Source organism: Xiphias gladius, chromosome 6, assembly GCF_016859285.1.
Source record: "Xiphias gladius isolate SHS-SW01 ecotype Sanya breed wild chromosome 6, ASM1685928v1, whole genome shotgun sequence".
Classification (NCBI taxonomy): Eukaryota; Metazoa; Chordata; class Actinopteri; order Istiophoriformes; family Xiphiidae; genus Xiphias; species Xiphias gladius.
Genome location: NC_053405.1, coordinates 11,327,007 through 11,344,751, shown reverse-complemented (window position 1 = coordinate 11,344,751; position 17,745 = coordinate 11,327,007).

Below are 17,745 nucleotides of genomic sequence, written 5' to 3'. Positions count from 1 at the left end.
TCCTCCTCCTCCTCCTCCTCCTCCTCCTCCTCCTCCTCCTCCTCCTCCTCCTCCTCCTCCTCCTCCTCCTCCTCCTCCTCCTCCTCCTCCTCCTCCTCCTCCTCCTCCTCCTCCTCCTCCTCCTCCTCCTCCTCCTCCTCCTCCTCCTCCTCCTCCTCCTCCTCCTCCTCCTCCTCCTCCTCCTCCTCCTCCTCCTCCTCCTCCTCCTCCTCCTCCTCCTCCTCCTCCTCCTCCTCCTCCTCCTCCTCCTCCTCCTCCTCCTCCTCCTCCTCCTCCTCCTCCTCCTCCTCCTCCTCCTCCTCCTCCTCCTCCTCCTCCTCCTCCTCCTCCTCCTCCTCCTCCTCCTCCTCCTCCTCCTCCTCCTCCTCCTCCTCCTCCTCCTCCTCCTCCTCCTCCTCCTCCTCCTCCTCCTCCTCCTCCTCCTCCTCCTCCTCCTCCTCCTCCTCCTCCTCCTCCTCCTCCTCCTCCTCCTCCTCCTCCTCCTCCTCCTCCTCCTCCTCCTCCTCCTCCTCCTCCTCCTCCTCCTCCTCCTCCTCCTCCTCCTCCTCCTCCTCCTCCTCCTCCTCCTCCTCCTCCTCCTCCTCCTCCTCCTCCTCCTCCTCCTCCTCCTCCTCCTCCTCCTCCTCCTCCTCCTCCTCCTCCTCCTCCTCCTCCTCCTCCTCCTCCTCCTCCTCCTCCTCCTCCTCCTCCTCCTCCTCCTCCTCCTCCTCCTCCTCCTCCTCCTCCTCCTCCTCCTCCTCCTCCTCCTCCTCCTCCTCCTCCTCCTCCTCCTCCTCCTCCTCCTCCTCCTCCTCCTCCTCCTCCTCCTCCTCCTCCTCCTCCTCCTCCTCCTCCTCCTCCTCCTCCTCCTCCTCCTCCTCCTCCTCCTCCTCCTCCTCCTCCTCCTCCTCCTCCTCCTCCTCCTCCTCCTCCTCCTCCTCCTCCTCCTCCTCCTCCTCCTCCTCCTCCTCCTCCTCCTCCTCCTCCTCCTCCTCCTCCTCCTCCTCCTCCTCCTCCTCCTCCTCCTCCTCCTCCTCCTCCTCCTCCTCCTCCTCCTCCTCCTCCTCCTCCTCCTCCTCCTCCTCCTCCTCCTCCTCCTCCTCCTCCTCCTCCTCCTCCTCCTCCTCCTCCTCCTCCTCCTCCTCCTCCTCCTCCTCCTCCTCCTCCTCCTCCTCCTCCTCCTCCTCCTCCTCCTCCTCCTCCTCCTCCTCCTCCTCCTCCTCCTCCTCCTCCTCCTCCTCCTCCTCCTCCTCCTCCTCCTCCTCCTCCTCCTCCTCCTCCTCCTCCTCCTCCTCCTCCTCCTCCTCCTCCTCCTCCTCCTCCTCCTCCTCCTCCTCCTCCTCCTCCTCCTCCTCCTCCTCCTCCTCCTCCTCCTCCTCCTCCTCCTCCTCCTCCTCCTCCTCCTCCTCCTCCTCCTCCTCCTCCTCCTCCTCCTCCTCCTCCTCCTCCTCCTCCTCCTCCTCCTCCTCCTCCTCCTCCTCCTCCTCCTCCTCCTCCTCCTCCTCCTCCTCCTCCTCCTCCTCCTCCTCCTCCTCCTCCTAACTTTAGTGTTTAGAAAAACGCAATAAACGGTTAGAGCATTACTTACAATTTTCAAGATAGGAGGTTTTTGTAACTTGTAGTGTTGTGTAAAACTGTACACATTCTGTAAAACCTGTAGGCCATTTGGTCACAGGGTCACATAGTTCCAGACCACTGCCACTTTATTTACGAGTTCATTAGGATAATGCTCATTGATCAACAGAAAAAATAAATGTAAATGAGCCAGAGTTAGCCTAAAAGACTGTTTTTCCTCCGCTGTCCTTAGCCACATGTTAAAACGTCCTGCTGAAAATAGAATCAAGCAGCATTACTTATCAAATTCGTTCAAGAAACTAAATATCGTGCCGAGACAGTACAGAGCGCACAGTGAATCCATCCATCGGTCACTCGGCTGATTAATCGACTGATGGTTTCGGGCTCTACTCAAGGTTATTCGCTGTATGCCCACTGCCCCCTCGTCGTTCTGAAGGGGCAGTGGGGGAGTTTTCGCTTTTTGCTTTGACGGCGGCTAAAGGCAGGGACAGACCTTGTCACGGCTCTGATCACCCCCCCCCCAGAGCAGAGCAGAGCAGACCGAAACACCGGGGCGGCTGAGGACTGTAGGAGTGACACTAGGCTCCATACCACACCGAGCACAGCCGGTGCTTTCGAGCATTTTTTTTCCTCGGGTTTACGTCTTGACTATTTATAGGATACTTTAGTTTGAACACACAGCTTGAGAGCTGGAGATGGACATAGAACCGCCGCTGTTCTTCAGCAGGGTCACGCCATGGCTTATTAGTGCAGTTATCCCCTTTCTCTGAGGGTTCAATGGAAAAGCATATTTATACAACTATTGAAGACTTTATCTTACAGATAAATCAAATCGATAACTACAAACTGTGATGCAGTCCTAGCATGATAGTATATAAGTACTGCCAATGTCCTTTTGGGACCGATTCATTGGCTTGTGAATAACTGTCCACCCGTGATGCTTTATTTTTCTTGTCTATTTCAGGATAAATTGTCTTTTAAGGGTGGTAACTCTGTAGGATGACATCTCATTAATAATCTGGTGTATTGGCATGTAAAGCCTAGCTACAACAAAGGTACCTAAGTGCAAGATGGTGCTGTGTTTGAACGTAAATGTTGCCAAAAAAGCCCCCATGCCAGGTTGTATCCTGACCTGCGCACCTGCACGCTTAGAGACCTTTTGAAGCAGGTGGTGCGAGTTTCACCGTTTGAACTTGAAATTGTATTTTTTTTTTTAATTAATTTTTTGTTGCATTAAATATCTCAGGGGTCCTTAAGAATATTTTAAGAGCAATTATTACTTTTAGAAAAATGTGATGTAATATGAGAGCAATTTTTGATTACAATGCTATGTTAGGTAAAGACATTGTAACATTACAACCCCTGATATAGTGTTTGGCTGTGGTGGAAACCTGCGGACTATATGGTCAAACCATTGCCATCGAAACACTTTCCTAGTGTTTAACTCATACTATGGTGGCAATTTCCTACATAACGTGAAAGCAGCCTAAAATGTTGTTGGGTTATACCATGAGGTGTCTGCAGAGGGAGGATCCCAGCCAAAGTTTTAAACAGTGGTACATTCCACCGTATGTAGTATGTATGCAATGTAAGCATGCCCTGCATGCATGTTTGTATTTTAATTTCATTTTGTATCGGAACAAAAACATCGCGCAGTGTATCTACTGTAACTGGAAGACTGAATATGTAACAGCAAACAAAATCTAAGGAAAGTTTATTAACTTATGTGGACTCACTATTATTTGAAGTGACGAGATGGTTGGTTGCTTTGCAAACATCTGATAAAATCCACTACCTCTGTGTAGAGGCTAATACCTAAAGGTTGCAAGGATTGTACTCTTATAATCACATCTCTCACTTTTGGAGTTGATGTATATATATTCAAAAAATAGCCAAACCTAAAACAAAAGCATTATACACTATGCTTTTCTACCTATATGCAGTATAGCTGATGTATTTGCAGTGTGAGGAGAACTGTATGTGTGTGTGTTTTGTACGATGACTATCATCAGAATTCTCAAATACCTCACTTACATTTCATACCATCATTGAAAAAGTCCCCTACTTTTCACATCTGGTTTGTTCTATTTTTGTACACATGAGCCTTGTTTGATGCTATCGGCAATACTGTCACAAGTCTCCGTTTTATCAAATGATCACTGTAGCAACCTCTACAACAGCCTTTTGCAGGGCAGAGGATTGCACAGATTTCTTGAGCAGTATGAAGCCATAGACCCAGAATTCACGGTATGAAAGTGTTCTTAGGTCTATTTTTCCTCGTTTGGTCTCTGCCATCAACAATCTTCTGTGGTTGTATCCCCCTTTACAAAAACAAAGTGTAGTTTGTTTAAGAAATCTTTCCCCTTCCTTGCCCTGCTAAGACTTGTTTGTCCCTCAGACAGCCTGGTCGCAAAAGTGAAAGCATATATGGAGTCTCCTCATCCTCGGTCACTTCAAACTCTACAAATTCCAGCACCACTTTCGACCAGGCCTTGACTTTTGAGTAGCACTGTAAGCGTCTGATTCACTCCTTTCTTGCAAATCTTCTAAACACGGTATCCCAAGCCCAGATGGAAATAATTACTCCTGTGTTCATTTGATCTCACGTTAATTATTGTAAGTCCATCTTGTAGTTTCCAACAACGAGTTCCCATCAAATTCAAAGCTCAGTTCAGACTGTTCCTCACATTTGGTTTCACATGTGCACATGTAACGTCCCAGTAATCCCCTGTCATCGGGAGGCCACTGGGGTCATCCGATCAAGGCTCATTGGTTGCAACTCACTGAGGATTAAGCCTGAAGGTGACATTCTTAGTGTGGCTGTTAAACAGTTGAAATATATTTCAAAAAGCATCCGTTTAGTTTTTTGCCAGTATTTCGTTCTGTCTGTAGCCTGTATTTGTATGTACAGTATTTTCATGTTGTTTCAAAGCACTTCATGCTTGTATTTTATCTTAGACAGCTGCTTTATAAAGTAATGGTCTCATAATAATAAAATGACAAAAAATACGTTGCACTCTCCCCATACACTTAACATGATTCCTGCACCAGGTACCAGGCAGGTACTTGTCATATTGGTTGTAAAAATATCTCTGAATCAATTCCATCAAGAAGAAACTCTACGCATTCAGTGATCAGAATCAAAGACTGATGTAGGGAATCAATTTTACTTGCATTCAAATACTGAATGTGAGGCAAGAGAATGGACATGTTTCTGGGTAGTGAAACAACACAGAGGGATGTGTGTGCGTGTGTGTGTGTGTGTGTGTGTGTGTGTGTTTGTTTGTTGGGGGGGGGGCAGAATACTGTGAGGAATGATGACAACAAATGTGCAACCAACAAATGTGGCATCAGTTAACAACGGTCCGAAAAACTGCGTCGTGTTAGGGCGTCCGTGTTTGTCGCGTCTGAGAAATGTTTGCCTTCCCCAGTAAAATGTGTTCATTTTTCAACCCAGCAAAGGGGCTTTCATTACTGTACAGTGTGTGGTGTGACAGCCTAGCACGGCTCACACATCCAGAAACATGCTGGATGTAGCCGCCTCTGTTTTGCAGTGTTGCCTTCCTCCACAGCTCCCAGCGCCGTTGCCAAGCAACACACATAGACTTGGAGACAACTAATAAATGATAAGTCTTCACTGGTGAAACAGGAGCACCTTCATATACAAAAAAACAACTCAGACTTAGTGTATATTTCCCTTTTTTCCCCCAGAGTTATTCCATTTATAGTTCACACTTTTTTTGATACAATAATCTGTAGTTGGAAAGCCACTCTTAACAAAACGCGTTGGTTAGCTGTTCATTTTACTGTTATATTTCAATCAGGGTTTAAAAATGAGGACAGTTCTATCAAAATGGTTAAAACAAAACACTTTTTGACGCCATACTGATCCAGCCGATAACAATCTGGTATATAAAGTCTCACCACCCTCGTTTATCCTGCCCATCACGCTCCGATGTTATTTTTGTGAATTTGTAGCATGTCTTTTAAAAGCAGATGGAGTTTACCCCTGTATTGATGGAGTTGTTCAAATACGTAAACAGTGTGTGATACGATTGAAAGCACCAGAACAGCCACTAAATGGACCTTGTGATGCGATTGTTGGTCGACTGCTGTTTCAAAGGTCAAGATTTAACTTTGAATCTCAAATGTTTTCACCAAATAATTTAATGATGAAAAACGTATTACTTTGAAGCAGCACCCTATGATTCAGGCGGCCGAAGCCTTATCACTTCACTACAGTTCTTGTGTCATTGCAAGTCCTGTGGCGTCCTCCTCGTTTTCCCGCCGGTAGGAATTAGTGAACATTCACCGGCACTAACCAGGTCAGTTTGTTGGGGATCGCTGTCAGCCACAGATTAATACACGCTTGGTCTTGTAGTCAGTTTTTGCACCAGCAGGTCGGCGCATGTGGGACTGAATCGGAACAAACTACAGTGCCATGTTCATGGTAATGAAGGTACTTGTCACACATTGCAACACTGTGGTTCACTGATATGTTGCTTTTTTTTTATAACAATGGATCTCTATGGCACGGAGGAATAAGTAATAAGCAATAAGACCATACTTGTTAGCTGGATCAGCTAATTGTTGTTTTAAGGGTGAAGTGACTCACTGATGTTGGACTTTTTTTTTAAGTTACTTAACATGTTCAGGCCATAGTAATAGTCAGTGTGTGACCTGTCTGTCTTACCTCCAGGGATGAAGGGTTTGTAAGGGGCTGCAGGGGCTGCAGGGGCTGCATGGGCTCAGGAGGGTGGGGCTCTGGCAAGTGGGTGACAAACTGTAAGGCAAGAAATGTTCGCATGGATTAATGCGCTGACTCGGCACCTCAGCGCGCCGGTGTCCGTCATCGGTCAGCGGCACAGCTTTTGTTGTGGGTTAGAGGTGGATGCCTGTCCTCTAACTGGCTGACATCACCGGCCGATGGTGACAGACACTCACCGCCGGTCTGCAGGGTGACGCCGCTTCCTCTCTGTTGGCATTGTTTGTCGGATGCAACTAATCGGCCGAGCTCTTACACCACAGGAATTTGGGGGCTGTGTGTCAACAGGCCAGGCAGGAAGTTTCATCCGCCGGCGCACATTTAGTGAACATCTAAGAATGACTGCAACCTCTCATTGTGTCAGGGACTCTCTGACATATGAAAACATAATGCATGTGTAAATAAACTTGATTTTAAATGGAAAATGAACAGTGGCCATGTTCTTTAATGAACCCAGAAGGAAAACGCACTTTGCGTTTCTGCACAAACAGAATCCTGGAACTTAAATTTTCAAAATAAATATTGTCCACCATTTCACATCTTAACGCATCACTTTTGCCTCGAAATGTGCACGCTCAGCCATCCTAAGGTCTATATCTCACCGATGCTGACCCAGCACTGAAGCTGCTTTCTATTGATTTCCCTGCTCAAATGAAAGCTCTGCCTTGTGGGCACCACAGTGCTGCTATTGTCTCAGTGCTGCAGAGTCTTCTCAGTGCTAAACATGGCACTAATGAACGTGTTGTCATAGTAATGCAGGGAGGATGGTAGGAACAACAACTCCTTGCACAAAGACTCCGCATTCTGTAGTGTCGGCTCATAATTACACAACACAGGCAACTCATTACGCCGAATTTCGTCTTGACACATTTTCTCCTACAGACCCCGAAACCAAAGCCCTCAATGGTGCTTGAATGAGTAATCGTCCGTCTGTTCCATTTTGCTTACTTTGTCCGCACTTCACGGACACTCCTGTCTAGAGGAAACCGGAAACTTTCCTTAGGACATCTTCCCTGCGTATGTTCAAACCAGGCATCTTATCTTACAAAAAGTTTATTTATAGAAAGCTGTGCACCTGGATACTCGCACGGCATAGTCCTCGGCAATAATTAAGTCTGAATACAAGCAGAATTTTATGCCATGCTTGACATTTTTTCACAAATGAGCGTCGGGACCGGTGCATCCGTCAGCAGCCACCAGTGAGACCCCGAACTCTTCCCTGCTAGCCGAGTCTGAAACCTCCTCTGTATTTCCTAGTAGCAGAAGCTACCAGGTGCCTAAAAATGAAACTGAGACAAAAACAGCACATGCTCTGCTGAGATGATCCACGGTGGAGGCAGATGGTGGATCACAGAATGGGGATGTGAGCAGGGAGCTCCTACGCCTTATGGATCAGCATCTAGTGGGCAACAGGTACCCCCTCCCCTCTCCCCAACAAAAAAAAAAAAAAAAAATGCTACATTCACTCCAGGGAATGAGTGGGTGGATATAAGACTGCAAGCCATGTCCTTTGGTGGAGACAGGGATTGCAGATTAGCAATTATAAGGAAATAAAATATGTGTCCTAAAGACTGAAAGGCATTTCCCTGGCTTGGTGTTGTGAGCTTGTGATTCATGCAGGAATCGTGGAGTCAGAACTTCATGTAAGGTTTAAAAAAAAAAAAAAAAAAGACAATAGAGCTGGAGGAACGCAAAACATCACGACAACAGATTTCACACTGAGGCATGAGCATGTGCCTCTGAAACGGAGTGAAACATTTGGTTTGATTAAAGCCAAAGATCTGTAACAGTCTTGGGGAAAGAAGTAATCCTACTTATATTTGACCTGCCTAAAACTTTAAGCAAAATAGCTCAAATTCCTCATCTTCACAAGTTTCCTGTTGTGAGGGTAGTTTGGTTTTTATGGGTTCAGTCAGCCATGAGTCGTGCAGACACAGATACAGTTCAAACTGGATTCTCCACATTCAGTGGGGTAAATTAGGCTAAAGATCAATAGGCAGGCAGGGAAACTGACAGTTTCGGTGATAACGAGAACACAGATGAGACACCTTTAACTTCCCTAGCCCTCTCTTCAAAATGCAAAAATAACAGAGTTAACTGAAGTTGTTAAACTAGATAATTGAGCCTCATCAACGTGAGAGAAAAAACATGAGGGATTATTTGCATTTCCATCAGGCTCAGTTGGCAGGTCTGGTCTCACAGCTTCAATAGATAATAGTGGGTTTGAAATACAGCCACTCTTACGGGAAAAAAAAAAAAAAGTCCGTTTGTGTTTTGACACTGGAGTCCACTAGGATGCCACCATGAGAACAGGGCCACATTAATCCTGCCATTTCACTCTTATCCCAACTTTAAAAGACAACAGTTTCACATGGCAGCTTGCCGTTTCACATCTGCAGCAGAGGATGGAAATAAAAAGGCAGAACTTACTCCAGAGTCAGAGAGGGGATCTTCAGTTTGTCTCGTCTCGACTTCATTCTTGCTGACGACCAGGCGGGGGCTTCACTTACCACAGCGCGGCACCACTCGCTCTCACAGCCAGCTTCCAGCCACTCATGGCTGCGGTGGGTTACTAAAAATAACCCCTTTCACTGGGTATCGTTTACCGGCGGCTCCAGCGGCTGCCGGGGAGATTTTTCCGCGGAAATACATGGGAAAAAAAAGAAAAACAAAAACCCACAGTTGCGTCTAAAAACCAACGAGGCGCCCCGGCAGTTTTGCGCGTTTCGCTTCTCGTCCGTCTCCAAGGCGCACCGGAGAGCGACTGGCACGAAACCGAGGGAGCGACGGGTCACCACTAACCTCCATGTGACTGGTTCCGAAGCGGGGGAGGGAGGGAGCGAGGGAGGGAGGGAAGGAGGGAGGAAGGGGCAATCTGCTTGGGGGGGTTAAATCAGTTTGGTTGGTGGGTGACAGTGAAGAGAGGCGAGGTTGAGTGAGTACGGGGGGAAAGTTGGCGTTGGGGGCTGAGACGCGATTCACAAACCCGATTGTTCTGTTTGTAATCAAAGAGAACAAAAACACTCCGAGGTGTGGTGATTTCACAGGCTGGAATAATCGGTGTGTCTCATCATGCGTGACTTATTTTCTTTTTGCCCCGCGGGCTCCTTTTCGAGCTGTTTATCCGCGTAATGCCGCGATGAAACGACGCCGGTATTGAAAGTTTTCACTGGTATTTTTTTTTTTTTTTTTTTAGTGCTGCATCTGTTAATCCAGTCTTTCTCCCCCGTGCACTGAAACAAAATGAAGGAGCAGAGCCGTGAACGCCGGCAGGCGGCTGGTCGTGATGAAGCTGGGGAATACCTTCGCTGGAAACCGTGACAGCTGCCACACAGGATGCGTTTCTCACTCTCTGCCGCGCGCTGTTGCGTGTGTGTGCGCGCGCGCGTGGAGGCTCTGCCATGCAAGCCTTTATTTTCTGACTGTTATGTAGAAAAGCCATTAATTGCACGGACAGAGTCAATTTCCCCACGGAGCCAGGGCGTGTGCGTGTGTGTGTGTGTGTGGCTACGTGTACGTGCCTGCAGCCACGGTGCACGTGTAACAGAAAATCACACCGCTGGTGATCTTTAGTTTAAGCAGAGCTCCCCGGGTCTGTGCAAGCACGTGCGGACATGTGGTTTCGACACGTTCTTGCGGCATGCTTGAAAGTTGATTTCCTGAGCATGTGTAGGTGTGTGTTTATGTGTGAGTGTGTGGATGTGTGTTGGTTTGTGGATGTGTGATTGCGAGTGCATGCTTGAAAGTCAGTTCCCTTGTAATTATACTGCAAGGGTAGGTGTGTGTGTGTGTGTGTGTGTGTGTGTGTGTGTGTGAGATATCCGGTAATTGCATACTTGAGAGTCAATTTGTGAAGATGCAATCTGTTGGGTGTGTGTGTGTGTGTGTGTGTGTGTGTGTGTGTGTGAGAGAGAGCGAGAGAGAGTTGGGGAAGGGGGTATGTTGTCACTATTTGCACCTCGGCTTGGTTTCTATGGAATGCCTGCATCTCCAACAGCAATCGGTGACGGCGACAACACCAGTGTCTTCCTGGTTGCTAGGGAGCTGGTGATGGTTTGCCTGGTTGCTAGGACATGAGCTTGACCCAAGTAAAACAGTTATTTAACCAGTAGGCTTACACACACACACACACACACACACACACGTATGTACTTGTTGGATTGACCAGCATGCTGCTTGTTTACTGTGGGAATCTTTAAACTCAACTGCCTTTAGTGCAATATTGTCTGTAACTTTTACATTATACTGTACACCATGGTATTCTAATCATTGATGGTAATAGTAGCAGTAATAGTTTGTATCGGTGGGGAGTTTTAGTGTCCTAAGACTCTTTCTTTAGAGAGGCTTTTGCTTTTGCTATATTTTAAATTTTTTAAAATGAGATGGATCAAACTTAAACCTGTATTAACAGAATTGTTTCAGGGGGCAACGGAAACAAGCTACTGACATTTCATCACCTGAAATTGATATGGCAAGCCTGTTAGCAAAGAGTAGCTCATTTATACATCCAGCAGTTATGGAACAATATTATGATTGATCTTGAGTTGTGTTTCTGGACACCTGATGAATATAAGTCCAATATTCACTCTTGCTGAGCTCTGTTTTTGGTCTCCTTGAGGGTAATACGTGTCGAAACAATGAGCTGAAACCGCCCACAAAGTTCTGTAAAGCCCAGGGGAGCTTTAGATTCGGGTGGTAATTCCCTGTAGCTTCATCCTAACAAGCGATTCCTTTCACAATGTCATGTTTTTTTTTACCCTGTTATTTGATATATTAGTTTAGAAATTATAACTTCATACGATTATAGCTGCTTTAAGATAGGCAGATATGTATCGATCAATCAGCAGACATTTAGATTATAAAGTCACTCTTCACCCCTTCCCAAGCTCCCAAACCTTGAAAGTGACTATTTCATTTAGGCACTGTATACATAAAAAACATTTCTCACCTCGATGAATTCACACTGATTTAAGTGTTTTGAAGAAAACAGACAGTGATGACGTACCTATGCCTACCAACAGAGAGTGCACCTGATAATCAAAAAAGAAAGTCCAGTGGTCCGGTCACATGTTGGAAGGCCTCGGCGGATGTCTTGAGAGACTGATCAATACCCGATTCAACCAACCTGAAACGGCATTTAATCTCAAGCACGATGTTGCTATATCACAAAGAGCAAAAGGAAAATTGTGGGATAGTTTTGCCTGAGTGTCCGAACCCACCCGCTGATCCTAATGAGCAGAAAAAGAGCACGAGGTGTGTGTGTGTGTGTGTGTGTGGCGTGGTGTGGTATTAGGTGGTAGGCTGCGAGTGGTGGGTGGTGTACGGTGGTGGTGGAAGGGGGTTGGGGGATTCCCATTCCTGATTGCTTGGTAATTGTTTTCTTAGAGCAGCATTTAAGAGGAGAGTCGGTATCTCAGTTACCATGGCAATAAGGGCTTTCCTGCTCTTCTCTTCACTTCGGGCTGTGTGCTTCCTTCAATCTCTGCTTTGTGAGATGGAGCTTAGCTAAACGCTGTTTCAACAAGTGTCCCTCAGCAAATGGCAGCCAAAGTCAGATTTAGGGTTGAATATGCTTTAATCCACCACCAGTGAGCTGGATTGTTTTTGATATTCCATCATCTTTTGTTTTGTCTTCTCTGATGCATGTAAAAATAAAGGGTAAATTGTCTTACACTATAGTACAAACTGTGAAGATCACAGTAAGTGGCTGCAAAGTGCACGTTAGTACTGTATATTACATACTGTATTTCTGATACGATAGAAGTAGCTGGGGAGCAATGTAGTAAAAAAAATGTAGGTATGCTACGTCATACTAAATTAGACTGAAACATGTTTCTGCAAAAACAGATTAACACATCTTTCCAACGAGATTTAAGATTAGAGATTTAAGGATAACCGTAGCTTTCAGATTGAGGCTCACGCACATCCAGAATCTCACCCACAGATACTGAAGGCTTCAGTAACAAGTGAGAGGACTCAGGCAGGAATCACTGTGCACCAAAACCTGAGACACGTGCGGTGAAGCATTGCCTCAGTCCGTGTTGCTGCATGGGAGGAGAGGAAAAGAGGAGGCTGTTGAACTGGTGACCGACAATATATACATGACTAATAACTCAAGGATACATTTATGTTAACCACACACAAATAGTAAATGCAAATCAAAGGAAGATAACAGCCCAATTGCGAATCATCAGTCAGATCACATAACACATACACACAAAACAGGCGAACCCTGCCATCCAGCAATCCGTCGCATGTCATTTTCTTCCACAGTCAACGCTGTCACCTGCCTTTGAAAGTATGTTGTTTATGCTGGTTGGTCATACACAGGTTTTTCTGTCAACGTCCACCTTTACCGCCATACAAATGATGCTTCCAGTTTTAAAAGCAATGTCTCCGCTATGACACACACACACACACACAGTGCAGTGAAGATGCTTCCTGCGATTGAAACTGAGGCACTCGAAGTGAATAACCCGAGGCCTTGTTTTCATTTCTTCACTGACTCTATTACAAAACCCCTGAAATGTAGTCTGTTGTGTATTTGCGGCAAACACAATGGCAAGATTAAAAGCTGATGAGAAGGACTTGCCCAGACACCTTGTTTAACAACAAGAAAATACTGACAAAACTCCTGATGAAAAGAAAAAAAAAAAGGAAAAAGTATTGTAAATTGAGCAGCAACAAGAGAAAAACATTCACCACAGTAATAAAACTCAATTAATATAACAGACAAGTTGTGCTCTTGTTACTGGATAATAGATGCAGAGATGACGATAGTGTGTAATATGGTGTAAGCGATGCACAGAGGAAATCATTTTAGTAAGCTGTGATGCCGGAAATGAAAGAACATCACAGGGAAAGTGAGGGACAATAAGTGTGAGCATGTACTGTGTGTGTGTATTAGCGTGTTTCTGTTTGAGTGTAGGAGAGAAAAAGGGAGGCGTGAGTGATCACATGTCTGGGGCTTTGCAAGTGATGTGCTTCATATACTGTAGTTCAGTCCACAAGATGGCGTAGAAATACAATAATGACAGTGGAATAATCACATCAGTATTTCTATTAGATATAATGCATGAGCAGGCAGAAAGTGCTCCTCTCGCTCATAAGCACTCTGATTGGACACATTGGCCCCTGACGGATGTCGGAATGAGATCTGTGGCCCTCTGCAGCAATACATGACAGCAAATACACAGTTTAAATACGCTTTGTCTTCCAGTTGAGTCATTATAGGGCAGTTGTCTATTAAAACCAAGTGTGTTCCTGATACTACTCATACCACTGCCTTAAATTTGATACATTCTGCAATGGAATAATGAATTTGTGTCATAAATGACTTATGTCCTAACCCTGTTGCATCAAATAAAAAGGCAGCTAAATGGGAGTTTGGAAAGTCCTTACTTATGACACATCCCCCAACATGGTCTGTACTAGAGACAGAAACACAGTGACCACTCACAAGAGATTAGGCAATTAACCCAAGAGGCAATTAGGTGCAGTTAGCCAATCAGAAGCATGTGGAGATCAATTTCAATATGGCTGCAGTATTTACTACATACTGAGAGGAATAGGACATGTGGTCATGTCCTATTCCTCTCCTACTGTCGCCATTTTGTGTCTCGTCGTAGTTGTTTTGTGTCTCTTCATGGTCATTTTGTGTCTCTTTATGGTCATTTTCATCCATTTGTAGTCATTTTGTGTCTCATTGCAGTCATTTTATGTCTTTTTGTAGCAATTTAGTGTCTCTTTGAAGTTGTCTGTATGGTCATTTTATCTCTGTAGTCGTTCTGTGTCTCTTTGTAGTCATTTTGTAGCCAATTAAGGAAGCAACCACAAAATGTTCTGACTTACAAGATTGTTTTGAGCTACAGCAGCTGTGTGCTGCAGTTGAAAACACATTCAAATGTTTAAGGTCTTTACAGGCTCTGAAGGCCTCCAGCATGGCTGTGATTTACAGAAGTTGTATTAAATTACCTGAAAGTTTGTGCCGCTCACAGCTAAGTCATCTGCTTCAGCGGTGTAAGCCACAGGGTCTTCCTCTGCACAAAGTCACACTGTGTTTACAGGGGTGATTCTGTAGGAAGACAGAGTGCAGGAGGTTGGAAGAGAGGGCCACCTTTATCAACCATAGAAACCACACATCTAAATGACAAATCCTTCTGAATTGCACACAGACAGTGTTTTATCTTAAGGTTATCGTATTGATACTTCAAAAGCCCCCAACTTCCTCTGCTGTGGTTGAAGTGTTGCTGTGTGTGTGTGTGTGTGTGTGTGTGTGTGTGTGTGTGTATGTGTCAGTATGTACTGATTTTTTTACTGATATAGCCATTGACATAGTAATATCTGAATGTAATATCAATTGTCTAAACTTTGTGTTGATTATTTTTTGTTTTTGTTTAAAACAAATTAATAATCAAATCTAAGAATCAATACTGCAATATCATTTTTTGTTTTTAGTAATTTGGAAAATTGTCTTTGCCTTTGTATCCTGTCACAAGACAATTAATGAGAAGAGAAACTGAAAAAATGTCTGAAAAATAGCATCAACATCAATGACTTTTAAAAGATATAAATACAGTCCTCGTTGAAATTATTGGCACCCCTGATTTTCAAGTACAGAATTTAAAATATCTTCAACAACAACAACAAAAAATGCTTTCATATAGCAAAATAAAACACACAGACATAAAATGTACACTTGACACGATAATTGGCACCCTTTTGATGAATTAATTCCTCAAACAAAATAAAAACAAAGAGGACTCAAGTGTGCTTAATTTTCAGTGTTAACATGATGTGAATTAACCAATAAATGATGGTTATTCTGCATAGAAAGGAGCTGATTGTTTCCAGTTTCTTTTTCACAGAGCATCAGAAGTGCTGTTTTCAAAAAACATAACGATTCCAAAGATCTTGAAATCCATGTTTCAACAGTTTTTAATGTTATCAAGAAGTTTCACAGTCATAAAACTGTTAAGAAGCTTCCAGGATGTGGTGCTAAGAAGAAACTCAATAAGAGAGGTCTGCGAAGGTTGATGAGGATTGTGGAAAAAACACCACACAAGACATATAAAGAGCTTCTGGCTGACCCCGAATAATCTGGAGTGGTGGTTTAGGCCTGTACCATACGCAGCACAATAAACCAAGCAGAGCTTCATGGGTGAAGCCCAAGAAGGAGACAACTGTTGAAAGAAAGGCTTAAAAAGGCAAGACTAATGTTTGCAAAAACCTTCAACGAAAAGCCACAGTCTTTCTGGGATAATGTTCAATGGAAAGATGAAACCAAAGTAGACCTCTTTGGGAATGCAATGCATCAGTTTGTTTATAGGTGACGAAATGAAGCCAAAATGGAAAAGATGATCCTACCGACTGTAAAACATGGTGGAGGTTCTTTCAAGCTGTGGGGCTGCTTTGCTGCCTCTGATACTGGAGGCACTGAATGTTTCCAAGGAACAATGAAATCAGAAGATTACCAAGGCATTTTAGAGCGAAATGTGTTACCCAGTGTCACAAAACTAGGTTTGAGGCGAAGGTCGTGGGTCCCATTGAAAACCTTTGGAGAGAGCTGAAATCTGCCATTGCAAAAAGGACTCCTGCAAACTTAAAAGAGCTTGAACACAGCAAGGGAATACTGGTGGAAACTACCAGCAGACAGTTGTAAGAAGATTCTAGATGGCTACAAGACATGTTTAGAGGCTGTCATTGCTGCCAAAGGTTCTGCAACCAAATATTTGTGAAGGCTGCCAATAATTTTGTCTGGCATACATGTTGTGTTTGTAATATGTCTCTATTATGTAGGTTTTGTTTTGTTATTTGTTTCTGTTGAAACATGAATTTCTAAACCTTACCGCTCACCTCTTAGCCTTTGGAATCGATGTGTTTTTTGAAAATAGCATTTCTGATGCTCTCAGAAAGCTCTTTTGTCTTTACCACTGTGAAAAAGAAACTGGAAACATCATCTCCTTTCTATGCAGAAAAACCATCGTTCATTGGTCAATTCAGGTCATGTTAACACTGAAAATTAAGCACACTTGAGTCCTCTTTGTTTTTATTTTGTTTGAGGAATTAATTCATCAAAAGGGTGCCAATTATCGTGTCAAGTGTACATTCTATGTCTGTGTTTTTTTATTTTGGTATATGAAAGCATTTTTTGTTGTTGTTGTTCAGTAACTTTGGACATTTTATTAAATATTCTGATTATACAAAATTGGTTCATTTGCAATGATTTCTGAATATATTTTAAATTCTGTACTTAAAATTCAGGGGTGCCAGTAATTTCAACCAGGACTGTACAAGATTTTTTAATTCCCATTTTATAGTAGAAGAAACATATTCCCAGCTGAATACAAAGTTTACTCTAAATCACAGTGAGCAGAACAACAATTTAATATGTAAAAATATTTCTTGGTAAATTCACTTTACACATCTGACTTGATAATTAATTAATTAAAACTGCAACTGATAACATGTTGCTGCTTGACTTCACCCGAGAAGGAACAACCGGCTGGAACCACTGGCTTAACCTTTCAGAGCTTTAGATCCGTCTGCTCATGGTAAACAGCATCCACCTCATGTTGTCCTCCAATAATCAATACCAGCTTATCACTTATTGGGCTGGAGCCAATCCCAGCACACATTGGAATGGTCGCCAGTCTATCAAAGGGCTGACACAGAAAATCATTCGCACTCAGTGTCACACCACCGGCCAATTTGGCCTGGCAGCTCACAATGTAAAATACCGTGATACGGACAGAAGTAGCTATCTAGGCAAATGCTTCCTTTTTTGCTTTAATAATAGCGAACACCAAACAGTAATGTCGAAGAATTGGTGTATTTATGTTTTGCTGATGTTAAAAAGGACTCTACTTGAGTCACACAGTCGACGAAGATAAAAGAGGAAACAAGTTTAAGAAAATATTTAAAACAACTGAAATGTGAATTCAAGTTTGCTGTCAACAGTTTTCATTGTGACCATTTCTTTGATTTCATTAAAAAAAAAAATCTGCTCTATGTGATTTTTGTGGATTATTTATAGCAACAGGGATATGGTTTCTGAGTAGATATGTGGTTGCAGAATTTAAGCAATTCTCTAAATGCTGTTTCATGTTATGTTAAACCTAACTTGATTTGACTTCGAGGAACACAAATAAAATTCACTGTATGTGGCGCTATGTGGTTTTTCTATGGGTTAAGTTTCTGTAAATTCTTTCTCAAAATATGAAAATGAAACGTTTTGCTCTTCCTGAATTCGCATGAATCATGTGAGTGACAACCTGTTCAGCTGAGTTCCTCACAGTCTGTGCCACATGTCCATGAACCTCAGTTAAGTCTTCCGTTACAGGAGGTGCTTGTGATGATGTAGGTAGATAAATCGATGCTTGCTCAAGTTCCTGTCTACAGTTTCCTCTCGTCAGGCACACAAACTG